A 24,137-nucleotide genomic window follows, 5' to 3' on the forward strand; every position below is an offset into this window, starting at 1 on the left:
TTTGTGAAGGTCCTGGGGGCAGAGGCTGGTCCGAAGGGAAGAGCCATATATTCAAAATGGAGATTATTATAACAGAATCTTAAAAATTTATAGTGGGAAGGCCGAATTGGAATATGTAAGTATGCCTCCATCAGATCTATAGATGTAAGGATACTGATACCAAGTAAGATAGATTGTAGGGTGTGCATTTTAAATTTGCGATATACTAAAAATTGATTAAGGCGTTTCAAATCCAAGATTGCTCTCTACCCCCCTGAACTTTTGGGAACAATGAAAAGATGTGAATAGAAACCTCGCCCTCATTGGTCGGTAGCTACTGGTTGGATGGCTCGTATGTCCAGTAGGTGCTGAATAGCTGTTTCCATAAGATTTCGTTTGACCAGACCTCTGGAAAGAGGGCATGACATAAAGAAGTCTGGGGTAGCGGATTGAAACTCCAGCGTGAGGCCGAATCTGATCATGTCTCTGACCCAGGAATCAGACGTTGAGGAGTCCCATTGGTCCGTGAATAATTTAAGGCGGCCGCAAATTGGAGCCGGGTCCATGGGGTTATCTTGGATGCCGGAAAAATCTATTTCCTACTCCTCAGGAGATTTCTTGGGTTGGCCACCCCTTCTGTTTCTATCCCCAAAGTCTGATCTCTCTGGCTGTTGCCCTGGTCGGAAAGGTGGGGGTCTCTGGTATCTGGTTGAGAACAGTCCCTGATAAAAGGGCCGAAAGGATCCCCTCCGAAAGGACTGAGGGTTTCTAGGGTCTGACTTCCAAAAAAGGGAGGGTAAAATTTTCTTTTTGTTTCGAGTCTCAATGAGTAGCGGATCAGGGAAGGGCCAGTCTGTCTCCCGCTAGAGGAGATGAAGCGAGCTTGCATTTATGTTTAATATCCGCTTGCCAATTCTTTAATCATAGCAAGCGTCGCGCTGTGACATGTGAAGTGATGGCTCTGGCTGAAAACTTAACTGCATGAAAGGTTGCGTCAGCTGAGAATTTGGCGGCTGCTATAAGCTTTGCAATGTCTTGGTGTGCTCTAGTGTTGGAATTGGGGTCATGCTCCCATAATAGCCGGAGCCATCTGAGGGAAGAACGGGTAAACAAACAAAAAAATCCCAGTGTGAAAAAGAAAGTGAGAGAAGCAGGCAAAAGCTAGCAAATAAAATAGCAATCCACAAAATAGAGAAACGTTTCCATTAATTTGGAAACATTTTCATTAATTTGGACATGAAATATTGTTACAATTTAGAAAAGAGTCCAGCTGTTCTTGAGCAATTAATAAGCAAATGCATATATTATTAAGTATCCTCATTATTTATCATAATTACTAGAAAAAGTAATTTGTTAGGCAAATATGCAAAAGGTTACATTTTGTTCAAACATGGGTTCTCTCAAGTAGTTATGTTTTCTGTAGGTCCTAAATTCTCTTCCAACAATCAGTGTGCTGTAAAACTTAATCCACTCTAAATTACAAATTCCTCAGCTACTTTTAACTAAAATGTTAAAATATTAAAATAGATAATCCAAATATGTCTATCTAGTTTGGCTTTTAATTCCAATTATATAAGGTCAGCTGGATACAATGTTTTTACAGACATTGGATTTCACAGTAATGCTCAGTGATTTATTACCATATTAATCAATTAGCATTTATGTAAAACTGATGCATGATTCCATTATGTGACATATAAACTTGGTAATATTTAAAAATAATCAGCCTTTGGGGAAAAAAGTAATCTCTTCATTTGCTGAATAAGATAAGTATATCACAAACATTTTAATTTCTAGCAGCAGAAAAGATGAAAGTGCACTGCTATACATCTTTTGGTCAAAAGAAGTGATATGATAAACTTGCCCAACAATTTGTGTAACTGCATTTTAATCAGTTAGTGATGACGACCAATACAGATTACACTGACAAAAAAAACTGAAGAGGTGTTTTCTTTTCTAATTTATCCTATTGATTTCAGCGTTAGTTAAATTTAGTCCAAATCTAATGCACTACTCCCAATCCAGTAAGTATACGTCTATATTTAAACCTCTTCCTCTTTCATATTTAAAATATGAAAAATGTGTGACAAAAATGTTTCATATAGCTCGACACAATATATTTATGAAATATACCACTAATAAATACCACTAATAAATTAATACAATTAACTAATGTTAGCAGAAGGCCAGCATATGGAGAGGCATAGAATTTTCAGGCTACTCAGAAAAGGTGCCACAATAAGCTATATACAATGCTACTCAATAAAATGCATGAACATGTTTATTTTGCATTAACTTGATCTGATATTCTTCAGTTTGAATTCAATATTTGAGTATTAAAAATAGAATAGTGATGATGGCGGTAAGCAATGATCCACTAAATTCAATTAAGAGCTTTCAAATAATTATACATGGAATTTAATTGCCTTATAGCAATAGCAATTAGACTTATATACCACTTTATAGTGCTTTACAGCCCTCTCTAAGCGGTTTACAGAATCAGCATATTGCCCCCAACAATCTGGATCCTCATTTTACCCACCTTGAAAGGATGGAAGGCTGAGTCAACCTTGAGTCTGGTGGGATTTGAACTGCCAAATTGCAGGCAGCTGATAGTTGGCAGAAGTAGCCTGCAGTTCTGCACTCTAACCATTGTGCCACAGAGGCTCTTTATGCGAGAACTGACTAAGAAGATTGGCAAGAAACCATTCTGTAGCATGGGTAATATTTTAAAATAACTCTTTCAGGGCAGTAGAAACTTCTGTTAAATATTAAAATAATGTTAACTTGTTAAGGAACTTTATAAATTCCTTTCAGCATTTATAAAAGAAACTATTTTAAAACAATATATATGTGATTAGGAACACCTGACTGAGGATTAGCCAATGTCGGAGTTCAGAGTCAATATTCGTCTTGCAATTAATTGTGAAAGCATTTTCTCTTTCTTCTTTTTTTCCACTCTAGTCAAATATATTGGAAAAGATGGAGCTATTTTCTTTTTCTGTCTGAGGAGGGAAAACAGATGTTATTTTATAGCATATTTACTATCAGATAGCTGCAAACTCTTGGCCTCTTATAGAAATCAAATGCTTTGGTCACTGTTTTAATTGTTCCATTTTTTACATCTAGTTACACAATGAAGTATGACCCTGATACTATAAAGAACTAAAGAGAACTGGAAAGACGGTGCACAATCTTTGCTGTTTCTATCTTTGCTCTTTTAAAGTTTCTCTCTGATGCTCTTAACATTTCCCACAATTGAAATAGATATACTCTATCTCAGAATTGGTTTTTGTACATTTTAAAACTGTGAAAATACCGTAACATTAAGTGAACTGCAACAATAGTATTTCTTAAAAATAATTATTACTTCAGCCTGTATATTTGTGTGCTCTGGGCAATTAATTTCATACTGTTATTTGCAATGCAATAATTTGAAATGTAATGTAACCTCAAGATGTAGCTGCTGCTCACACTAAAAAGTACCTGTTTTCATCATATTCCTTTCAGGAGAACATAGTGGCTCCCCACATACGTAGTGTATTTTAGTGAATTGACATGCTTCCTGTTTCCCTAAACTCCACTAATTTGTTCTTAATTTTTAGGATCTTGCTCACCATTTCTGATACACAAATTGGCATATTTAAAAATATTAGATTCCAATTCTTGCACACAGTTTGCATGGACACTTCCTGGCTATGAACAATATAGAAAGGAACATGTGGAATTTTATAAATTAGCCTCCCTAACCTGATGCCCTTTCCATATGACGTCTTGAAGATGATAATTATAGTCTATCTGCCTGATATCTGTTGGTATCTGTTGTTATTATTATTATTGTTATCAAATGTTATTACATTTGAGAAAGCTGCAAAAATAATATATTTCCAAGGAAAGTTTGGAATGACTTTAAGAAAGCACTGAAAACGCATAATAACCTGAAACACAAGAGAACACACATAAAATACAAAAAAAGTATTTAACTCTGAAGACTAGCTTTCATTAACAAATTAGAAAAATTGACTAAAAGTTAGAAGTCTGATATACAAATGAACACAATATCTTGAATTTGATAAATCAGCACATTCATAATATAGTATTTCAAATGAAATAGATTATTTAAATTTCCTGAAGCACTGATATACAAATTGGCATATTTAAAAAAATATTAGATTGCAAATCTTATTAGTCCCATCCAATATGGTCAATATGCTGTCCTTTTAAGTGTATACATTCTTACTGAATCCTCACAAGAACAGTGTTCAGAACAGCAATGTAACCTGGACGTGCTGAAAACTATAAGGGAAAGGGTTAGGGAGAAAGATCTGACACTATTTCTACTTGCATTCTGTGGAATAAGCTATAGAAATTAAATAGCTATTCTTCTCTTTCTTGCCCTTCATTACTAAAAAAACATATACTGTGTTGGTTCTCAGTTATTCTATCAATAACTGTAATAATATTGTGCAATAATGTTGGCACTTAATACTTTCCCTGAGTATTCCTAGCACTATGAATAAAAGAAATCATCGTATAGCTACTTTTCCTTTCCTACTTAATAGATTTTTTTTTACAGCAGACCTATTATAAAAGATAAGAAAATTGAGAAATAGAAGAGAAGAGTTCTATTGGAGACACATATGTATATATGTGATCACTGGGACCTAGACACTCTATTTTTGGGGAGGATATGCCTAGAAAAGGAGTAGAAGTAACAAACCAAAGAAATAAATGTTTTTTTAAAAGGAAACACAGCTAAAATAGTTGACTCCAACACCATTTACTATACTGTATTCCCATATTATACTTGCAAATCATCCCTGCTGTCATCATTCATGCATTGTTTCATACACTGCTTTTTATTTTTTAAATGTCTCCACTTCTTTTTGAGGATCACTTCAACTCTATTTAAACACAGCTTTCATTGTCTTTCTCTTATTCTCCATTCATTCACTTTTACTTCATGTATTTGTTTGGAATTTGATAGTTACTAAAATTAGAGAGGATTATTAAATTTATTAAATAGTTAAAGTTTGACTAGGTTTCCAGACTTAGTTGTACTTGTGCTGCATGCATCATTCCCCCTGGAGCTTTTGCAAAAATTTTGGGTCAGGGAATTGCTAAAAACTGCCTTATAGTTGCATCACAGAAATGGTCAAGGACAATAATTACACAGCATACTAGGAATCTTCAATTTACAATAGTTCATTTAGTGACTGTTTGAAATTGTAATAGCACTGACAAAAGTGATGTGTGACCATTTTTCATACTTACGACCATTGCAGCATCCCCATAGTCACGAAATCAGAATTCAGACACTTGGCAATTGACTTATATTTATGATAGGTGCCATGTCCTTGAGTTATGTGATTGCCTTTTTGTGATTTTCTGACAAATAAAATCAATGGGAAAGCCAGGTTCACTTAACAACTATGTTACTAACTTAACAATTGCAGTGATTCATTTAACAATTGTGGCAAGAAAGATCGTAAATGGGGCAAAATGTATTTAGAGATATTTCTTTTTCTATATGACCAAAGGGGAATACTGAAACTTTAAAAAAAAGTGTCCAAGAAAGTACAATTGATTCCCAGAGTGGTGAAACTACTGGCACATAACTTCAGAATATTACAGAGAGAGAGAGAGAGAGAGAGAGAGAGAGAGAAAATGCATGGAAATGAAAGTGCATTAAAAAAAACAATAAACATAATCTTTTTAATCACTGGAGAAATAATTTCTCCATCTTTGCCACAGTTAAAAACTTATCCTGTCTAAATGGGAATTTAAAATTGTTCATGTTTCATGATAGGGCCCTAGTCATTTCTGCATCACTTTACTAATAAATAGAGATGCCAGCTAATAGGTAGCAGAGTCAGCAAACAGAAATAGATGGAGATGCATTTTTTCCATGCCAATGCCATGGCAAATGTTTGCTTACCTTGAGCATTGATAGTACTCTAATCATAAACATAACATGTAAACCAAATCAATCTGAAAATAAATACATCATAGCTATATTATCGACAAAGTATGTGAATTAAGAGATGGCCAAAAAAAGGTTAGTCGAATGATAACTTTAAAGTGAAGTCTTGCAGATATCCAGTAATAAAATATGGGTGGATTTGATTTAAATCAAGTCAATTTAAATCATGATTAAATCACTAGTAAAAAGAGTTGATTGAAATCACCTCGATTTCAATCATAATTTTTAAAGAACAGCTGTCATCTGTGTCCCGCAGCAACTCCTCCTCTGACCTGTTGACTTACCAATAATCCCAATATTGCAGAATATATATCATCCTCATGCTATATAATTAAGCTCCATTTCATACTGAATAAACTAAATTATTAATGTATCTTAAATAGAAAACTATCTTTAGATAGATTTTTACTCCAAATGCATTTTATTAAAATAAATTTGATAAAAATAAAAAAATCTGATTTAAATTAAAAAAACTGATTTTTAAAATGTTTTTTAAAAAATCATCTGTTTTTATCCACCTTGAATCAGATATGTCTCTTAGACATACATATAGCACAGAAACACACATATAACCAGGCCTAGAAGTTATAAAAAGGTTAGGTCCTGTTAAGATTTATTTTGGCGACCACAAAGGAATTCCCTGTGCTACTTAAATGTGGATAGTAGGCTATTCTCCCCTTGCATTTTTTTTTTTTTAAATACAGATAAGAAACATTAATTTTGTCATAGTAAATCTCTCAATTAGAGAATTTTTTTGACTTATTAAACCTAGTTACTGAATGACTCACTTTCATATAAACGGGATGGGGAGAGGAAAAAAAATCCAGAAACATAGTACAAGATGGTGGGGCTGATTGCTTTACATAAAAAAACAAATCTCAAATTGCAAACTTACTCTGCTTCAAACTTACAGCTTCCATATAAGCTGGCAGTAATAGAGAACGTGAACAATTTTTCTGAACACTAAAAATGCATTAAGACACCAGACTGAGTAAAGCTAAAGGGAAACAAATGTTTAGTTTAGCCCTGAATTCTCCAGGGAGTGAGACTTTGAGATCACACATTTCCTGATTCATTCTTACTTTAAAAACATGAGAAAACACACTACCTCTTCATTAGTTTTACAAACATGAGTACCAAAAAATAAAAATAAAAACCATGAACCAACTCAGCATACTTAGCATTTGTGTCAATTTGAAGTAAAGTGAATAAATCTTATCAGGAAAGGAATGAAGTGAATCTGAGCATATCACCATTTGTTATACACATTCACTGAAACTCAAGTCATTACATTCCTCATGCTAGTATCCATAAAAGAGCTTTAGTAAGATCAAGATCAAGGATTTCAAACTCTTTAACATTACAGATACTTTCTTGGACACTACAAAATTAATTTGTCATGCTTATTTAATAGAACAAGATGACACATGCATTATCCTAAAAGAAAATCAAATTGAATATGTTTTCAAATTATTAATTCCACATGTCTAGAGATCAAGTTCTCCATAAAGATTGAGAGAGCAAAGTCTCCAATTTCTTGGTATCCTATCACCAAACAAAGTTACAGTAGTCTCCAAACTTAGGTTTACCATTACAATAACATATAAAAAGGACCTAATCACATGCCAGCAGACATTTCAAAACTAGGCATCACAATGACCCCTAAACCTATAAAACACTATAAAGAATTCTGTGCAAACCAAAAGATGGCACACTTCCCAAAAGGGGCGTTGGTAGACTTACCAGTGAATGCCCTTTCTAGACACGCTGCAATAGAGTCCAGCATTGGGTATGACTCCGCCCTCTTATGACATGAGCTGAATCTGCCACTATAAAAAGTTCACCTCCACTGAGAGCCCCAGGTTTTCTGGTGAAGTGTCTTGACGGACTAGGATTGTCTCTGGAATATAAACCAACAGTATGAGCGTACAACCGCCCCCCTACCCGAGAGTACTAGACCAGACGGCCACAGGGTGGGACTGGACTCTATCGCAGCGTGTCTAGAAAGGGCGTTCACTGGTAAGTCTACCAACGCCCCTTCTCCGTCACGCTGCTCTAGAGTCCAGCATTGGGACATATCAAAGCCTGCATGTCCAAGGGAGGGAATCCTCTTAATCCAACCCAGAAACAACCTGCTGGAGTACCCTTTGACCAAATGCTGCCTGTGCAGATGCAAAGGAGTCCAACCGGTAATGTCGGATGAACGAGGAAGGTGAGGTCCATGTAGTGACTCTACAAATTTCCTCAATTGGAGCCTGTGTGGCCCAAGCTGCTGAAGTTGCCGCGCTCCGGGTAGAGTGTGCAGTTTCTTAAGAGCTGGCAAGCCAAGCGTTTCATATGAAGTAGAAATGCATGCTCTGATCCACCTACTTAACATGGGAGATGAGGCCTTAGACCCCAAGGAGACAGGTTGAAAAGACACAAACATTGACTCAGTTTTGCAAAAAGGTGCAGTCCGCTTGATATAAATCCTGAATGCCCTTTTCACATCCAATGTGTGCCACTGATGTTCCAATACATGTTGGGGTTTGGGACAAAAGTCAGGGAGTACAGTGTCTTGAGCCATGTGAAACCAAGAGTTAATTTTCGGTACAAATGAGGGGTCCAGATGCAAAACCACCCGGTTGTCATGAAACATACACAAATCTGGCCTTATCGAAAGGGCAGCTAATTCAGATACCCTCCTGGCTGACGTAATAGCCACCAAGAAGGATACCTTCAGAGTTAAAATACGGAGACCCACCATTCGTAAGGGCTCAAAAGGAGGGCCCGAAAGAGCTTGGAGAACCTTAGGCAACCTATGCACAATGGGTGGTCGCAGTTGCAGATTTGAGGGTCCCCTCAGAAATCTGCGGATTGAAGGGTGGTGGGAGTGGGATGTGTACCTGTCCCATGAAATTACCGAAGCTAAGGCCGCCACCTGCCTGCGGAGGATGTTAGGAGTGAGGCCCTTGTCCAGCCCGTCCTGGAGAAACTGAAGGACCTCCAGAACAGATGCTGAAGAGGGGTTCTGGGCTCTCTCCGAGCACCAGTCACTGAATTTCCTCAGGTGGCATTGTAAAGTCGGGTTGTAGACTTTTTACGAGAAGCCTGTATTGTGTTAATTACATTATCTGAAAGGTTGGCCTCCCTCAACCGCCAAGCAGTCAGCTGGAACCATTGGAGTTCCAAATACAGAAGGGACCCCTGACTGAGAGATCCATGAGGCCGGGATTTTTCAAGGCCTCTGAACAGACAGGTTCACCAGGTCCGCAAACCAGGATCTCCTGGGCCAATGTGGGGCCAGCAGAATCAGCTCCGCCTTTTCCTCCAACATCTTCCAGATGACTGCCGGGATGATTAGAAGAGGGGAAAGGCGTAGAGGAGACTAGGGGCCATTGGCTCCGAAGTGCATTGGTCCCCTCTGCTCCCTGGGTTGGGAACCTGGAGAAAGACCTGTTTACCTGTGCGTTCTGGGAAGTGGCGAAGACCACCTCTGGAGTTCCAAAAATGTGGGACAATTCTATGAACGGGGAGGATGGAGTCTCCATTCTGAGTGGTCGACTTGAGTCCGACTCAACCAGTCTGCCTGGGAGTTGTCAACCCCCGAAATATGGTCCACCCTGAGAGACAGGAGGTTCCTTTCTGCCCATCACCCCAGACGTTCTGCCTCCCGCATCAAAGCCCTGGATCTGCTCTCCCCTTGCCTGTTGACACGAGCCTTGGCTGCTATATTGTCTGTCATGACTAGCACATAGGAGCTTGACACTAGTTTCCAAAAACTTCCCAGGGTGAGAAAAATAGCCCTGAGCTCCAGGAGGTTGATGGGAAAAGACCTGTCTGAAGATGGCCACTGCGCTTGGGCCATCCAGCCCTGGGCATGCGCTCCCCAGCCATGAAGTCTGTGGTCACTACAATTCTGTCTCTCACCATAAAGGGATGAACCTTTGTAATGGCCTGGGACTGCCATCATGGAACTGTGTGACTTAGTTGAATTCTGTTGATCAACTCGTTGATGCTGTCCTGACGGTCTTGTGAGAGGAAGACTTTGCAGCTGACTGTGTCGATGATGACCCCGAGGTGCAATAGTCGGGTCATTGGAGAAAGATGGCTCTTGATCAGGTTGATGGAGAAACCATGTTCCTGCAACACCTGCATCATGATTTGAAGATCCACAGCAGGCACCTGGCAGACATCGAAGAGGCCACTGACTTTGAGGTGAATTTGGCTGAGTTTAAAATGGCGTTGGCGGTGAACTTGGCTGCCACTATTATTTTGTTGAGGTCCTAGTGGGACCAAACATCGGCACTGGGAACTCTGTCCTGAAGTTGACGCAACCAGCGAATGGCCGACCTGGTAAAAAACGAGGCCGCAGTGGAAGCTTTCACGGCCCAAGCTGTGGCCTGGTGTGTGCGCTTCAGAGTTTGTTCCAACTTTTTGTCCTCCGGTCGTAAGACATCCTCCGGTTCCGTAGGGGTGCCTGAGGAAGCGAAGGTGGCTACCACCAGGGAATCTACTGCTGGGAGAGCTAATGTGTTAGCCAGGGAGGGATCTACATTAAAGAACCTCTTGTCCTGGGAAGAAGGGCAAGGCCCTGACAGGGGGTTCTCACACTGATCCTTTACTACATCCAAGAACAACAAAGGAGATGGGAGAACCCCGGTTTGGAGAATAGTGCATCTCCCTGGTTCCGGGGCCACCTCTTCTGTGCTTAACTGGGCTGTAACCAGAGCCTTCTGTAGTAAGGGCCGAAACAAGGAGGGTTTAAAGACAGCGGTTGTGGACAGTTGTTCTGGTTTGGTTTTCTCTTCATTGGAGAGAAAGGGGTCTTTAATTTGCCCCTCTTCCTCCTCTGAGGAACTACCCTGTTCAGAGTGGTATGAGGGTCCCCTGTTGTCCTGTCCCTCCCAGTTATAATGATGATGAGTGGCATACTTGGGTTCTGAAGTGGGAACCTCCCTCCATGGAGGAGAGTTACCCTGACAGAAAGGATACCCGAGACTCCACCCGGGTGGTGGTGGAAGTGTTTGAGACCTTCAGCGATGTCCTATCTGACTGCCACAGAAACTACTTTCTGGATGTCCTGGGGCCTGTTCTCCCAGGGGGGACCTATCATCTGGGACCCAGTCACAGAAGGAATAAGGTTAGCTTCCTCCCTAAACCTGTAAACCCCTAGGTGTAAAGCCTGCTGAGGGTTAGGTGTAGCTGTATTCCAAGTAGTCTGTAAGAAGGGCCTGACAAACTCAGGTCCTGGGGAAGGGCCTCATCCTGCCTTTCAGATGACCGGTTCCATAGATGGCTAGCCGGACTCCCATCTGCTCTGTGCCAAAAAGCTTGTTCTTGTAATTGCTGAGGATTTTTTTGCGAACTGTTTCTCTAAAGCCTCATGTCTTCTTTTTTCTGCCTTAAGTTCAGACTTGGAGGCCTTCTTGGGGGCTAGGGCTTGGCCCTGATCTTTGCTGCAGCCTCCCTATTGGCTGAACGGACTCATGGTTGTTTTCTTTTCAGAGTCCTTTTGGGGGCTTGAGAGGTCTGAATGCTCTGCATGCCTGATGGTCCTGGCCCAATCTGTTTCCATTGCTCAAGGAAGAAACACCGGAGTCACCGGTCAGCTCCTCCTGATGGTGTTTTCTGAGTTGGATGACCAGGACAGAGAGGATCACTGCCTTGGGGCCCACTAAAAATGGCACCTGAAGGAACTCGATCTTAAAATGGCCACCAGCCATGAGGTGAGGGGCCTTTGAGGCCTTCAAGGATCCTTGTTGCACGTTTGAATCCCTGGGGCTTCGTGCTGTGGCCTTTGTTTAGAAATTTATAATGGTTGGATTAATGTCTTCGCAGTAGGAAGATTGCCCCTCCAATCGATGCAACAGCAGAAGGGAGGTTGTTTAGGATCGGGCCTAATCAATGAGAGACCACGAGGGCAGCTATTGTAAAACTTTGGCAGTTTAGGGCTTAATTAATCTCTGGGAGACTTGCACAGCCGAAAACAAGAGCAGGAGGTTTTTACTACCCGTGTGGCCCAGGGAAAGCTGCGTAGGAGGCTGTGTGATGTTAACTCTAGCAAGTCTGAGGGAGGCTCCACAGCGTTTTGACCAATCTCACTTACTGTCTGCGTATCAGTGCCTTGCTGAGGCAGCTGGCAACTAGAAGCTCTACCAGAGCGCCGGGAGCTGCTCTCGATGTTGTTGAGTCTTTTTTCCTTTTTTTCCTGATGCTTTTGTTTTGAGGAATGCTAATACTGCTACCCTTCAAAAAGACCTTGACTATGTATCAGAATGGTCAAACAAATGGCCATTTCAAATTTCAACAAATAAATGCTCTGTCTTACATATTGGCAAAAAAATATATCAGAAAATAAAATACAAGCTGAACAGTCAAGACCTTGTTGATGATCCAAACTCCGTCAAGGACCTTGGAATTCTCATCTCTAATGATCTAAGTGCTAGAGCCCACTGTAACTACATAGCCCAAAAGGCATTAAGAGTTGTTAACCTAATCCTACATAGCATTTTCTCTGGTAATATCACACTACTAACTAGAGCATACAAAACATTCGCTAGACCAATACTCAAATACAGCTCATCAGTCTGGAACCCACATTACGTATCTGATATTAACACAGTTGAGAAAGTCCAGAAATATTTCACAAGAAGAGTTCTCCACTCCTCTACTCATTGCAGAATACCTTATGCCACCAGACTCGAAATGTTAGACCTAAAAAAACTAAAACTATGCCGTCTTCGGCATCTAAGTATAGTATATGAAATCATACATTGCAATGTCCTACCTGTCAAGGAATACTTCAGCTTCAACCATAACAATACAAGAGCACACAATAGATACAAACTCAAGGTTAACTGCACCAAACTTGATTGCAGGGAGTACAACTTCAGCAATAGAGTGGTCAATGTCTGGAACACTCTACCTGACTCTGGTTTCTTCCCCAAACCCCACAAACTTTAACCTTAGACTGTCTACTATTGACCTCACCCCTTTCCTAAGAAGTCTGTAGGGGGCGTGCATAAGCGCAACAACGTGCCTATCGTCCCTGTCCTATTGTTTTTTTAATTTTTATTATATGTATCCATTTCATGTATTCATAACTATGTTTATTCTTATACCTGTTATCTTGTAAGCGATTGACAAATCAAATTAAATAAAAATAAAAATTAACTCAGAGTCCAGAGACAATAGCTCATATGTCCAAGAGCTGAGTCGAAAAGCTGGGGCTCTCAGCGGAGGTGAACTTTTTATAGTGGCAGACTCCGCTCACGTCATAAGAGGGTGGAGTTATACCCAATGCTGGACTCTAGAGCAGTGTGACGGAGAACAGAACTAACATTGTCTACAAAATTAACAGAATTATATACATATGGCAAATACCAGTTTTATTTATTTTTTATTTCCTGCCTTTACTATGGTTACAAATAATTCAAAATGGTGAACTTAGCCAACACACCTCCTTCCTATTTTCCCCACAACCACCACCCTGTGAGGTGAATTTACCTAAAAGAGAATGACTGGCCCAAGGTTATCCAGCTGGCTTTCATGACTAAAGTGGGATTAGAATTTACAGTATCCTGGTTTCTAACTAAGTCTCTTAATCACCAGACTAAACTGGCTCTTAGTTGTATCAAAGAATTAAAGAACATACCTGTAAAGGAAGAATCCAGATTTCAAATAATTTGTATCCATCTATCCTGTTAATATAAATTACATATTTGACTAGGAGTTAGAAAATTACAGACCATACCAATAGCAGGAGAGCCAGAGACTCCCTAGAAGTCACAAATTCAAATTAATGGACCATCAATGGAGCAATGGAGGTGGATATGATATGCCACTCAGTCAGGTACCTGATCCAGCCACACCCACTAAGCAGACAAGGCAGATCAATTAAAATATAAAAAACATCATTTGCAGCAAGCAATTAACTGACACCTCTCAGGAAAGCACAAATCACCAACTTATCTTGAGTTCAAACCTTATATAAAGTATATATTACACTGAAGAAGGCAGACTGAATTTTATTAGTCAATCTGATAAAAAGTATTGACAAATTGACTATTAAGTACAAAGAATAAGGTGTGTTCTTAAATGGCACAAAAAAAGCATAATGTACAGAGCTGCCAGCTCAGGTATTAAAAATCCTAATTGATAAAAGTAATTATAAAACAATTATCACATTGGAATTTCTTTAATACATCATATTTCATTTTCTGTTTAATCACACTGGATGAACAAATCTACAAACAGTTTACCATATCTAATTAGTAACATATCTATAGATAATCAAACCTAACAGTTTCACAGCCTTGAACGCTCACTTTTCATTTGAAGAACCCAGATCAGATTAATTTTGTCAACATCAACAACTAATAAAGTGGAATAAGCTAAGCCACAGTTTAGGAACTTCTAGCCATACACTAGTGATTTTTAAATAACAGGACTATTTAGTAAGATCAACAGCAGCATGTATCATAAGATTTAAGTGATGCTGCCCAAAGGATAGCATAAGACCATGCAGGTTAAGTGATTAAAAAGAAAAACAATGCTGACAAGCAGAGGATTTTTTCCCCTCTATATTGCATGCAGTGTTAATGATAAATTTCCAAAAGAGAAAAAAATGTGGATATCTAAGTTCAGAAATAAACAATAAATTTTTTAAAAATCTGTTTTTTGGAAGTCCTTCCAGCCACTCCAAGAGAATAGAGAACAGTATGGGAAAACAAGCTGCTAGAAGGACTATGAAAGCTAACTACAATAGATCAGGGTAGAAAGTGGGCTAAATGGATAATGATAATCTGGATATAAAACAGCTGCAGTTCACATAACGTTCAAACAAGTAAAACAAAGTTCCAAGTTTATTTTCATAGCATTTTTAAAAGTAAGTGCATTGAGCAATAGGCAAATACTTTCCAGTAGTCAGATGATGATTCTATTGATAGGATTTTATTTCTGCCAACTGGAAAATACTTGTCTTTATTATGAATGAAAGGTGAATCTCTTATAGTTTATTATTTGGCACCAACATAATTTTTTTAGCCACGAAGCTTATTAACTAGTTTCATCAAGCAGTTCTCATTTCAGTTTATTAAGAATAGAAAACCACTCTAAATCCTTGGATTTCTGAAAGATAAATGAGGAAATGTCCATGCAAAGCAGAACACAATTAAAATATTCCTGGGTTGTAGTTAGGATTTTTTACAGTCTTCAAGGTACAACATTAATTATAAGGTGAGTTTTTACATAGTTTTTACACTTGGAATGTCCTTTGTATATGAATTGTCATTTCAAGCTATATATATATATAAATAACCTGGTATTAGTAGCCAATCTATTTTAGCATTATTTATATTTATCGATAATGTTTCAAAGTACATACGTTTGTTGAAAAGTGCAATAGAATAGTTGTAACAGTTATAATTAGTTTACTTCAATAGGACTTGTTCAGACTTTTGAACAATATATTCAATCAGAGGTTAAATAGAAAAGCTGTAATATCTCTCTGGAGATCAATTATAAGAATATAAAAAAAGAACAAATTGCAAAAAAAAAAAAAAATATCAGTTCACATAGACCTGGGGTGTCAAACTCCATTTTATTGAGGGCTGCATCAGGGTTGTGTTTGACCTCGGAGGGCCAGGGGAGCGGCGTGGCCAGGCTGGCACAGCCAGGGTGGGCGTGACAGCACTCTGCCTCCTGCAGCATTCTGCCAGCCAAAACAGGACACAGTGGTTAATTACAAAATGTGGGTTTTGCTTTGTGACATCGATCTAGCAAGGGGTATTAGCTGCAGAGAAAATACACTTTTTATGGTTATGAGGAAATATCCGCAAAGTCAGATGTAGACTAAATGTAAACTGACTTTTAATTACACACCTTGCCAGCAAAAAGTAAATTTTGAAGCTCCAGGAAAAGAGGATTTATTTTAGGATGAGTAACCACAGTTTGCATATTGGAGGTTCCTAAAGGAATGCTGGGAAATTTTGTGTTTTAAAGAACATTTGAGGGGGGATTGCAGAATAGCCCTTCTCTGCCTGAGGCTGTAGAGATCCAGCACCAATCAAAACACTTTTTGTGAAGCAACTGACAGGGTAAGCCACTAGTATATGAAAATAAGAGTAAACTCCACTCCCTTCTAGTACTGATGATGTTACCTAGTTTGGTAATGAAAGATTTGCGGAAAAAACCCCCCATCAAGCTCAGAGAGCACCAAGGACCTCACGGTTCAACCCTGAGCTACAAATATTCTCTTCTATTGATAAATACTTTTTGGTTAGAGGGACTTAGAGCCTGCCTTTTATGAGATGGCTCCCAGTGGATTTCATTCTAAATTTTGATGTGCTTTCTGTAAATAAGGAATGTAGAATTATAATGGCTGAGTCTTTGATCCTTCATACATAAAAAAATACAAAGCTAAGGGTAAACAAATAAAAAACAGATTTGAAAAAAGAAAAGGCTCAGGAAAGGAAAAAAGTGAAAGTGTAAGAAAGGAAAATAAGGAAAACCAAAAATGTGTAACTTCCAACTTTCTTTGGTACAGATATAAGTAAAAAATATATCAAACTTTTACTCTAAGATTAACATTAGTCTACATTATTTTCATCATCCCATATCTAATTATCAAAGCCCCAGATCAAATTTTAATTTCAGTTTCTCACAAAAAGTCCAGTAATGGTTCATGTCACTTTAATCACTATTTGTTAAGGAAACAAAAACTGATTTATTTAATTGCACCAAACTCTAAATAAAACAGGAAAGGAAAATCCTAAGATCTAGCCTAGACCCATGCTTCTCAACTTTGGCAACTTTAAGGTGCATGGACTTTAATTCCCAGAATTCCCAGGCAGCATGAAGCCATCTTAAACTTCTAAGGACTGAGAAACGCTGATCTACAGATAGGGATTTTTCCATTCATCTTTTACTGGTTCTTACTTAAAGTTTGTGATTCTCCCCCTTCTGCTGGCCAAAATGCTTGGCCCCTCCATGGCCCATTTTTGGCCTGGACAGCCTCCTGTAAAATCCTTACCCCTACCCTACCCCAGAGCAATCGTAATGCAAAAACCGCACTTCCACCCCATCTCAGGGCAACAAAAGAAGACCATGGGGCTACCAATTTAAAAAAGTGCAATCAGACTTTCCAACTTCTTGGGAAAAAAGATCTTGCGAAGTTAGAAGGTCTGATTTAATTTTTTTTTTACTGTTAGTCCCAGTCTTCTTTTGTTGCCCTGCATGTTGGAAAACAGATCTGGAAAGCAGATTAGTGAGAGAATTGTGGTTGCTTTGGGAGGGAGAGGGTGTTAGGATTTTGCATTATGATTGCTCTGGGGTGGAGTGGGGATGACAATTTTGCATTAAGATTGCTCTGGGGTGGGGTGGAGGTGAGGATTTTGCAGGAGGCCATTCAGGCCAAAAATGGGCCATGGGGGGGGCATAAGCTCCCCCCCCCTTTAGCCGGCAAAGTGCTGCAGGAGGCTGTCCAAGCCAAAGATGGGATGGGGGTGCATGAAGCCTCCCCACTACCCATTTTCGCTAGCAGAGACACTGGAAGCCGGTCCTTTGCTATTTCCAGGATGGCCACATGGGCAGATCTAAGCACCCCATGAGCCGGATCCAGACTGCACACCTTGAGTTTGACACCCCTGACATAGACCAACACACGAGAGCCAAAGACCCTGTAAAAAGGCACCTTTTTATTTAACCGCTGTTGTGATTTCTGACCAGTGAAACTAAACATTATGAAGGTGTGCCAAATCAGGAGAGAATACCTTGAACTGCAAAAGTGCAAGTAGATTCAGTGATGGGAGACACTACCCTGAAGAAGCAGAAGTTTGCCTTTGATGAAGTAAAGGGGAAGGAATAGAATTTAATGTATTTGTTAGATTGGTAAGGACTTTAACTCTGTTGCATGGAACAACAAAATATTTTTTCCAATGACTGTCAGTGTCCTCAGTCATGTGATCAAAATTCAAGTACTTGGTAACCAGGGTTTGCAACATCCCAAGATTACTGTCTTTTTGGTCTTCTCACCTGGCTTTTGACAAGCAAAGTCAATGGAAAAATCTGAATTCATTTAATGACCACATTCACTTAACAACCACAATGATTTGCATAATGATTGTGGCAAAAAAGGTAGTAAAATAATGCACAACTCAGTTAATGACCACTTAGTGACAAAATTTCTGGTCACAATTATGGTTGTAAACATAAACCTATACGTTTCTTTCTGTTACTCCAGGCAAGCACACATTATGTATGATCAATGTATGATCAATTATAAAATATATCATCCACATTCAGTGTGTCCAAGACTGTCAAGAAAATTGCCCCAAACTGTCTTTATCCTTTTACCTTAAGAAGTAAAAACAAAAACAAAAAACAAAAACAAAATCAGTTTGGTCTAGTGGTTAAGGCACTGGGCTAGAAAGCCAAAGAATTCTAGCCATGCCTTAGCCATGAAAGTTAAGCTGGATGACCTTGGGCCAGTTACTTTCTCTCAGTTCAATCCATCTCACAAAGTTATTATGGGTACCAAAGGAAGAAGATTGCTATTGTGTGTGTGTGTGTGTGTGTGTGTGTGTGTGTGTGTGTGTGTTGGATATGTTCGCCATCTTGATGTATTAGTAAAAATAAAGGCTGGCAGGAAGGAAGGCAGGAATACCCCGCTCTAAACAGTAGTAGTAGCATACTTGGTAAGGAAGACTAGTTTTCATATACAATTTCATAGACATTAGAAATCATATGCACACTCTACTGAAAATAAATGTGAAGTCTCTCCTCTTGCCATAAAATAAAAATGTGTTCAATGATTTTCTTTCTGTTTATTTTTGTTTTTAGACAGATAAGAACACTTCAAAGCAAAACAGTGGACAAGTTACCATTTCTATTTTCCAAAATTGTCTGGGTCCACAAGTGGTACACAGTCCTCCAGGAAATAAAGATAGTAAGTCGATGAGGACCAGCATTTTTCAGTAAAACACTTCTGCTATATTCCTGCTATACTTTTAATTTTAAAATAATTTAAAATAAAAGATTAATAGTGAAAGAAATACAGATACATTAGAAAATATAAAGTGGAAAGATTTTCCCCCCAAAAGGACTCTGAACTCCTGAAACTTAGTAAAACCCTTTTGAGGTACTTGCCCAATACAATTTTTCATATGACTGTCAGGAAAAATGGAGTCTTATCTGTAATAAAGATGAATATATTATATTTAGGGTACCCTTTCAGGGAATATTGTAGTGGGTAATAGAATTAGCCTTGGCTGATCTCAAAAAATGAATCACAGTTGGTCCAAACTAGCAATAGCAATAGCACTTAGACTTATATACTGCTTCAGAGTGCTTTACAGCCCTCTCTAAGCGGTTTACAGAGTTAGCATATTGCCCCCAACAATTTGGGTCCTCATTTTACCCACCTCGGAAGGATGGAAGGCTGACTCAACCTTGAGCCTGGTAGGATCTGAACTGCCAAATTGTCGGCAGCTGGCTGCAGAAGTAGCTTGCAGCACTCTAACCACTGCGCCACAGAGTACTTTAACTAGTACTTAAATGGGGGAAATCCCATGGTTCTAGTAAGGAAGCCAAAAGTTTCCAAGAACAGTAGCAAGTTATTTCTATTTGCTGCCATAAAACTACATGGTTATATCCATTTAGAAACCAGAAATCTTTACAACTTGGAGCTAGGAGCAAGAAGTTATGCAAACAAACTGAATGGTCAGAACTGAACATATGTTACTCAGATTAGCCATGAAAAAATGGCACAAGTTGGGGTCTTGCCTCTTAATACATCACATATGCAGACCAAACCAAACCAATTATAATAATATAATTTCCTGCCAGCATCGTATTTGATGGGCTAGCTTAATAACAGCCAATGGCAAAACAATTTTTATAAAATAGAAAACTCTATGACAATTCTTAGCTTCTAACTTCTAAATCTCTCTTCTACGAATTACTGGGAATGAAGACAACTGAAAAAGCAAATAGTTGTTCAATGAACTGGATTATTTTATCAACTGTAATATGTAGAGGAGGGAAGATGGAAAACACACTCAACAGAGCTAATGTAATAGAAATATAGAGACAGAAAATGATAAAAATTAAATGCAAATCTCTGACACAACTCTGTTTGCCACTAGGTTCTTAGGCCCATCATCCCCTGTCCTAACTACATTGTCACTTTTTTTTTCCTTTACAGCAATATCACATATATAAAGCAATGAATAGTGGCAAAAATAATAAATTGCCCAAATTAAAAATATATGATTCACTCAGAAGCAGAATTTGATGTAAATACATGAATCTTTATATAGCACCAATTCATAGGTAAGCAATTTAATAATAGTAAAACTAGAAAACAATTAAAATGTTATCTCAAAGCAGAAGCAGTAACCACAAACTGAAAGTGCTAAAGAGAGACATAAATATCAAAACAGAAGTGAGTATGCATAAAGTGTTTCATAAGAGGTATTTTCAGATCTAAAATAAAACTGTTTTACTTTTCTAGATCAATGTTATGTTAGATGATCTCTAAACAATAGATTGGAGTATTTGTGACCCAGAAACAAAAAAGCTTTCGGATCAGTGGAAAGCTCAAATAAGAAACTGAGCAGATTTCAAGCAAATAGTGGTCATATACTAAACCATTTAGCAAGAAATAGAAGACTGAATATAAATACAATCTACTCCATAATTTTTTTTTTTACGCAAAACACTTTAGGGTAATTAAGACAGTTTTCTAAACAATCTAGGAAATTTCTGTTTTAAATTTGATTTTCTACTTCACTGTGAAAGTAAAAACCTATTTCCATCTGTAAAGTTTATCATTTATAAAGATTTTTTGAATATTATTACCTGTAAAAGTCTATAATTTGAATAGCATGAAAAAAGAAATAAATTATGGGAGTTCTAAATATTTATTGTGTTTATGTAATAAATTAATATTTGTTTTACTCTTGGATTTTAGAAAAGATAATAAGTAGTCCTAATACATCCTGTTAATTAAACAGATCACAAACAACTCAATAAATGACTAATTGTATAAATTTTAGGATTATACTTATGACTATATCAATTTTAGTGTCCTTTTGGGTTGATCTATTTCTAATCACTGTTACAATTTTTAAAAATTGCCCTTTTTCTCTATATTGAACAGCATTAATTTAGTTGGAATATGATATATCCTGTGTATAGTTTTCTGACCAGAAAATAGCTTTTTAGTCATATTTAGAATATAGATAAGCATCATGTGCAGATTTCTAAAAAACAAGCTACCCACTTAACTTCAAAACAATTAGATTTCAAAATATCTCAAAATATCCTTTTGTTCAACAAGAATTAGGCTAATATCCATGTGAGATTTTTTTTTTACTTCTAGAATCTCTTTGTAAAATGCCTTTTCACTTTTACTGTAACAGAATCTTTCCTATCATGAGAATTGCACAGAGAAAGAAAGAAAATATTAGTCTTAAAAAAATTATTTACTTTCCTCCAATCAAAAGTCCCCCATTTTCTGTGAAACTTTATAAACAACACTATTTACACTTCACATTTTTAAAAATCAATGCAAAATTATATATACATAGTTTATATTCTTCTGTAATAGAAATGAGAACTTAAGTAAGATATCATTCATGTCTTTTAAACCAGAGTTACATCTTGGTAGTTTTTAACCATAATAAAGGTGGGATACAAACAATCAAACAAATAGGTATTTGCTTGAGATATTCCTCAGTTCCTGCCACCAACTGTTAATATTTCTGTGTTCTTTTCCTGATCAATCTAATGCATTTATAGTTACGAATTTCCAATTTAGAAAAGCTACAGCTTTGACCTTCAATACTAAGAAGTGTAGCACTATATGCGACTTGCATAAAACTGCAGGGAGGGACTCTCTAAGACTTTCTCTCCTAGCTTCAGAAAGGCAACTATGATTGCTCTCAATCCATGACTTCCTAATCTCAAGGTAAGCAATTACTACATTACCCTTTCTGAAATAAAAAGGTCAAGGGAATGGCAACGGTAGATGGGAAAATCACAGCACAATACTAAAAACTATTCCTCCTTTTTGTCAAAATCCAAAATTCCTGCTTTTATACAATAGTGGCCCAATGAACGCTAGCCACGTTCAGCTCCTAGTGACTATATAGGAGTTTTGTTTTGTTTTTCTTTTCTTTTCTTTCTTTCTTTTTTTTGGCAACAGTGTGAGTTGCTTTCCCAGTGCTTTTCCCCAGGCCATTTTGTTTTTCACTTTCCAGTCAACCTATACTTCTGACATTTGCGACTGGTTTCCATTCAAATACTATCTACGCTTGATCCGGCTCAACCTCACTGTCCATTTGCTGAACAGCCAAACAATAAAGTTTTATAGTTCTGTAAAATATTTTAGATACGATTTATAACAATAAAATTATTAATAGCTCCCAGGAATTTCTCAAACATAAGATAAATTAGCAGTTAGACATGAGTACACTACATGTAAATATATTATCAGTTTTGAAATGTATACAATATGCACCTATTTTTGAAAAATCAGGAAGTCACAGAGATAGAAAAATATACAGGGGTGGGATTCTACAGGTTTGCACCTATTTGCTAGAACCAGTTGTTAACATTCTAAGCAGTTCGGAGAACTGGTTGTTAGAAGAAATTACTGGCCTAATCCTGTAAGGAAGGAAGAAAGGAAACATTCTGATGTTGCTTACAGAAACTGCCTCTCCGTTAACCCTTATTACATTCTTGGCAGGACTAGACTTCCTGTCTCTGGAACTTCTTTGGAGTTTCCCCCCCCCCTCCTTTGCTGGTACTTTGCTTGTGTGGAGTGACCATTGAAAAAAGTGACTTATGACCATTTTTCACACTTACGACTGTTGCAGCATCCCCACAGTCATGAGAGGCCAGGCGAGGACATACATACCTCGATGTGAGTGATATTGAGTTGGCCACGCCCAGCCAGTAACATGACCACCAAGCCATGTCCACCCAGTCACATGACCACCAAGTCACGCCCACCAACTAAGCCATGGCCACAGAACCGGTTGTTAAAAAATCTGAATCCCACCCCTGAAAATAATATTAAACAATATTTATACAGTTATACAGTTCAAACACTACTTCTTCATCAAAACATTTGGATTATATCAAATTATTGGCCTTTTTAGTCCTGTGTATTACTTATTCTGCAGCACCTCTTTAGCAGTATATAGTACAGTATTATAATGTATAGCACTAAATGGTGCTATATGCCATTTAATGTATAGAAAAATTCACAATTATCAGTTATTACATAATAGGAAATTTTCAATTTAGTAAACAAGGAAGAAATCACTATGGAATGTATATATCATAATCTTACACGTACTCCAAAATCCCTAAAACATAAGCCACTAAAATATATTTATAGCACCAATTAACTTAACAAGGTTCTTGTCACTTTTTAATCTGAAGATACATGCAGCAATATGAAACTGCTAAGATGTGAAATGACTAAACAGATTTACGAACAGAATATAACAGAATAACAGAGAGGAAAAGAATCTTGGACGTCTTCTAGTCCATCCCTGTGCTCAAGCAAGAGAACCTATACTATTTTAGACCAGTGGTTGATCAATCTCTTCTTTAAAACCTCCAGTGTTAGAGCACCCACAACTTCTGAAGGCAAGTCATTCCACTGATCAATTGTTCTGTCATATAATCTGATTATATGCTGCACTGTGAAGATGTTAAACATAACTATGCTTTGAAATATTCAATACTAATGGCACAATGTAGACAATGATTTTATGTGCATGTGTATGTGTTTAGAGACTTCTTGAAAAACTGCTTCTCTAATTGTATTAGCCAAATTTGTGTTTATAATAAATGATTTGACTGATAAATAGTAAAATCAAAGTAGTTTAGGCTTCCATATCCATATGAATCTGGAATGTATATTAATTTGTTTGTTCTAAAGGTTATGTAAATATTTTCAGTTGATGTGCATTGACAAAGTGATGTATATATCACATCATCCCTGATAAAACCCTCCAAAACATTGCAATCATGAAATGAACTTGACTACTGTAAATCTCATTTTCTAGCTAACAAAGGAATATAACCAAAACTCTCATCCTGGTTTACGAATTAGAATATTACTGCATTATGTATGCAGAATTAGAAAATAGCTTGATAATTACCAATGGAAACATAT

The 24,137-nt window shown here is 37.7% G+C and overlaps 1 protein-coding gene and 1 long non-coding RNA gene across 4 annotated transcripts in view; both read right to left on the reverse strand.

Annotated features, from left to right (window-relative positions):
- Nucleotides 1-24,137, reverse strand: part of UBE2E1 (ubiquitin conjugating enzyme E2 E1) — a 71,337-nt gene that overhangs the window by 39,912 nt on the left and 7,288 nt on the right. The window lies entirely within an intron of this gene.
- On the reverse strand, nucleotides 1,521-3,862 carry LOC148128799 (uncharacterized). The gene is made up of 2 exons (XR_015745611.1): nucleotides 3,730-3,862; nucleotides 1,521-2,984 (listed from the first exon to the last, which is right to left on the reverse strand). It is a non-coding gene; the product is annotated as an uncharacterized LOC148128799 (long non-coding RNA).

The sequence above is a fragment of the Notechis scutatus genome, chromosome Z (assembly GCF_049901735.1).
Source record: "Notechis scutatus isolate UNSWTSFEM ecotype Mainland chromosome Z, rNotScu1.2, whole genome shotgun sequence".
NCBI lineage: Eukaryota > Metazoa > Chordata > Lepidosauria > Squamata > Elapidae > Notechis > Notechis scutatus.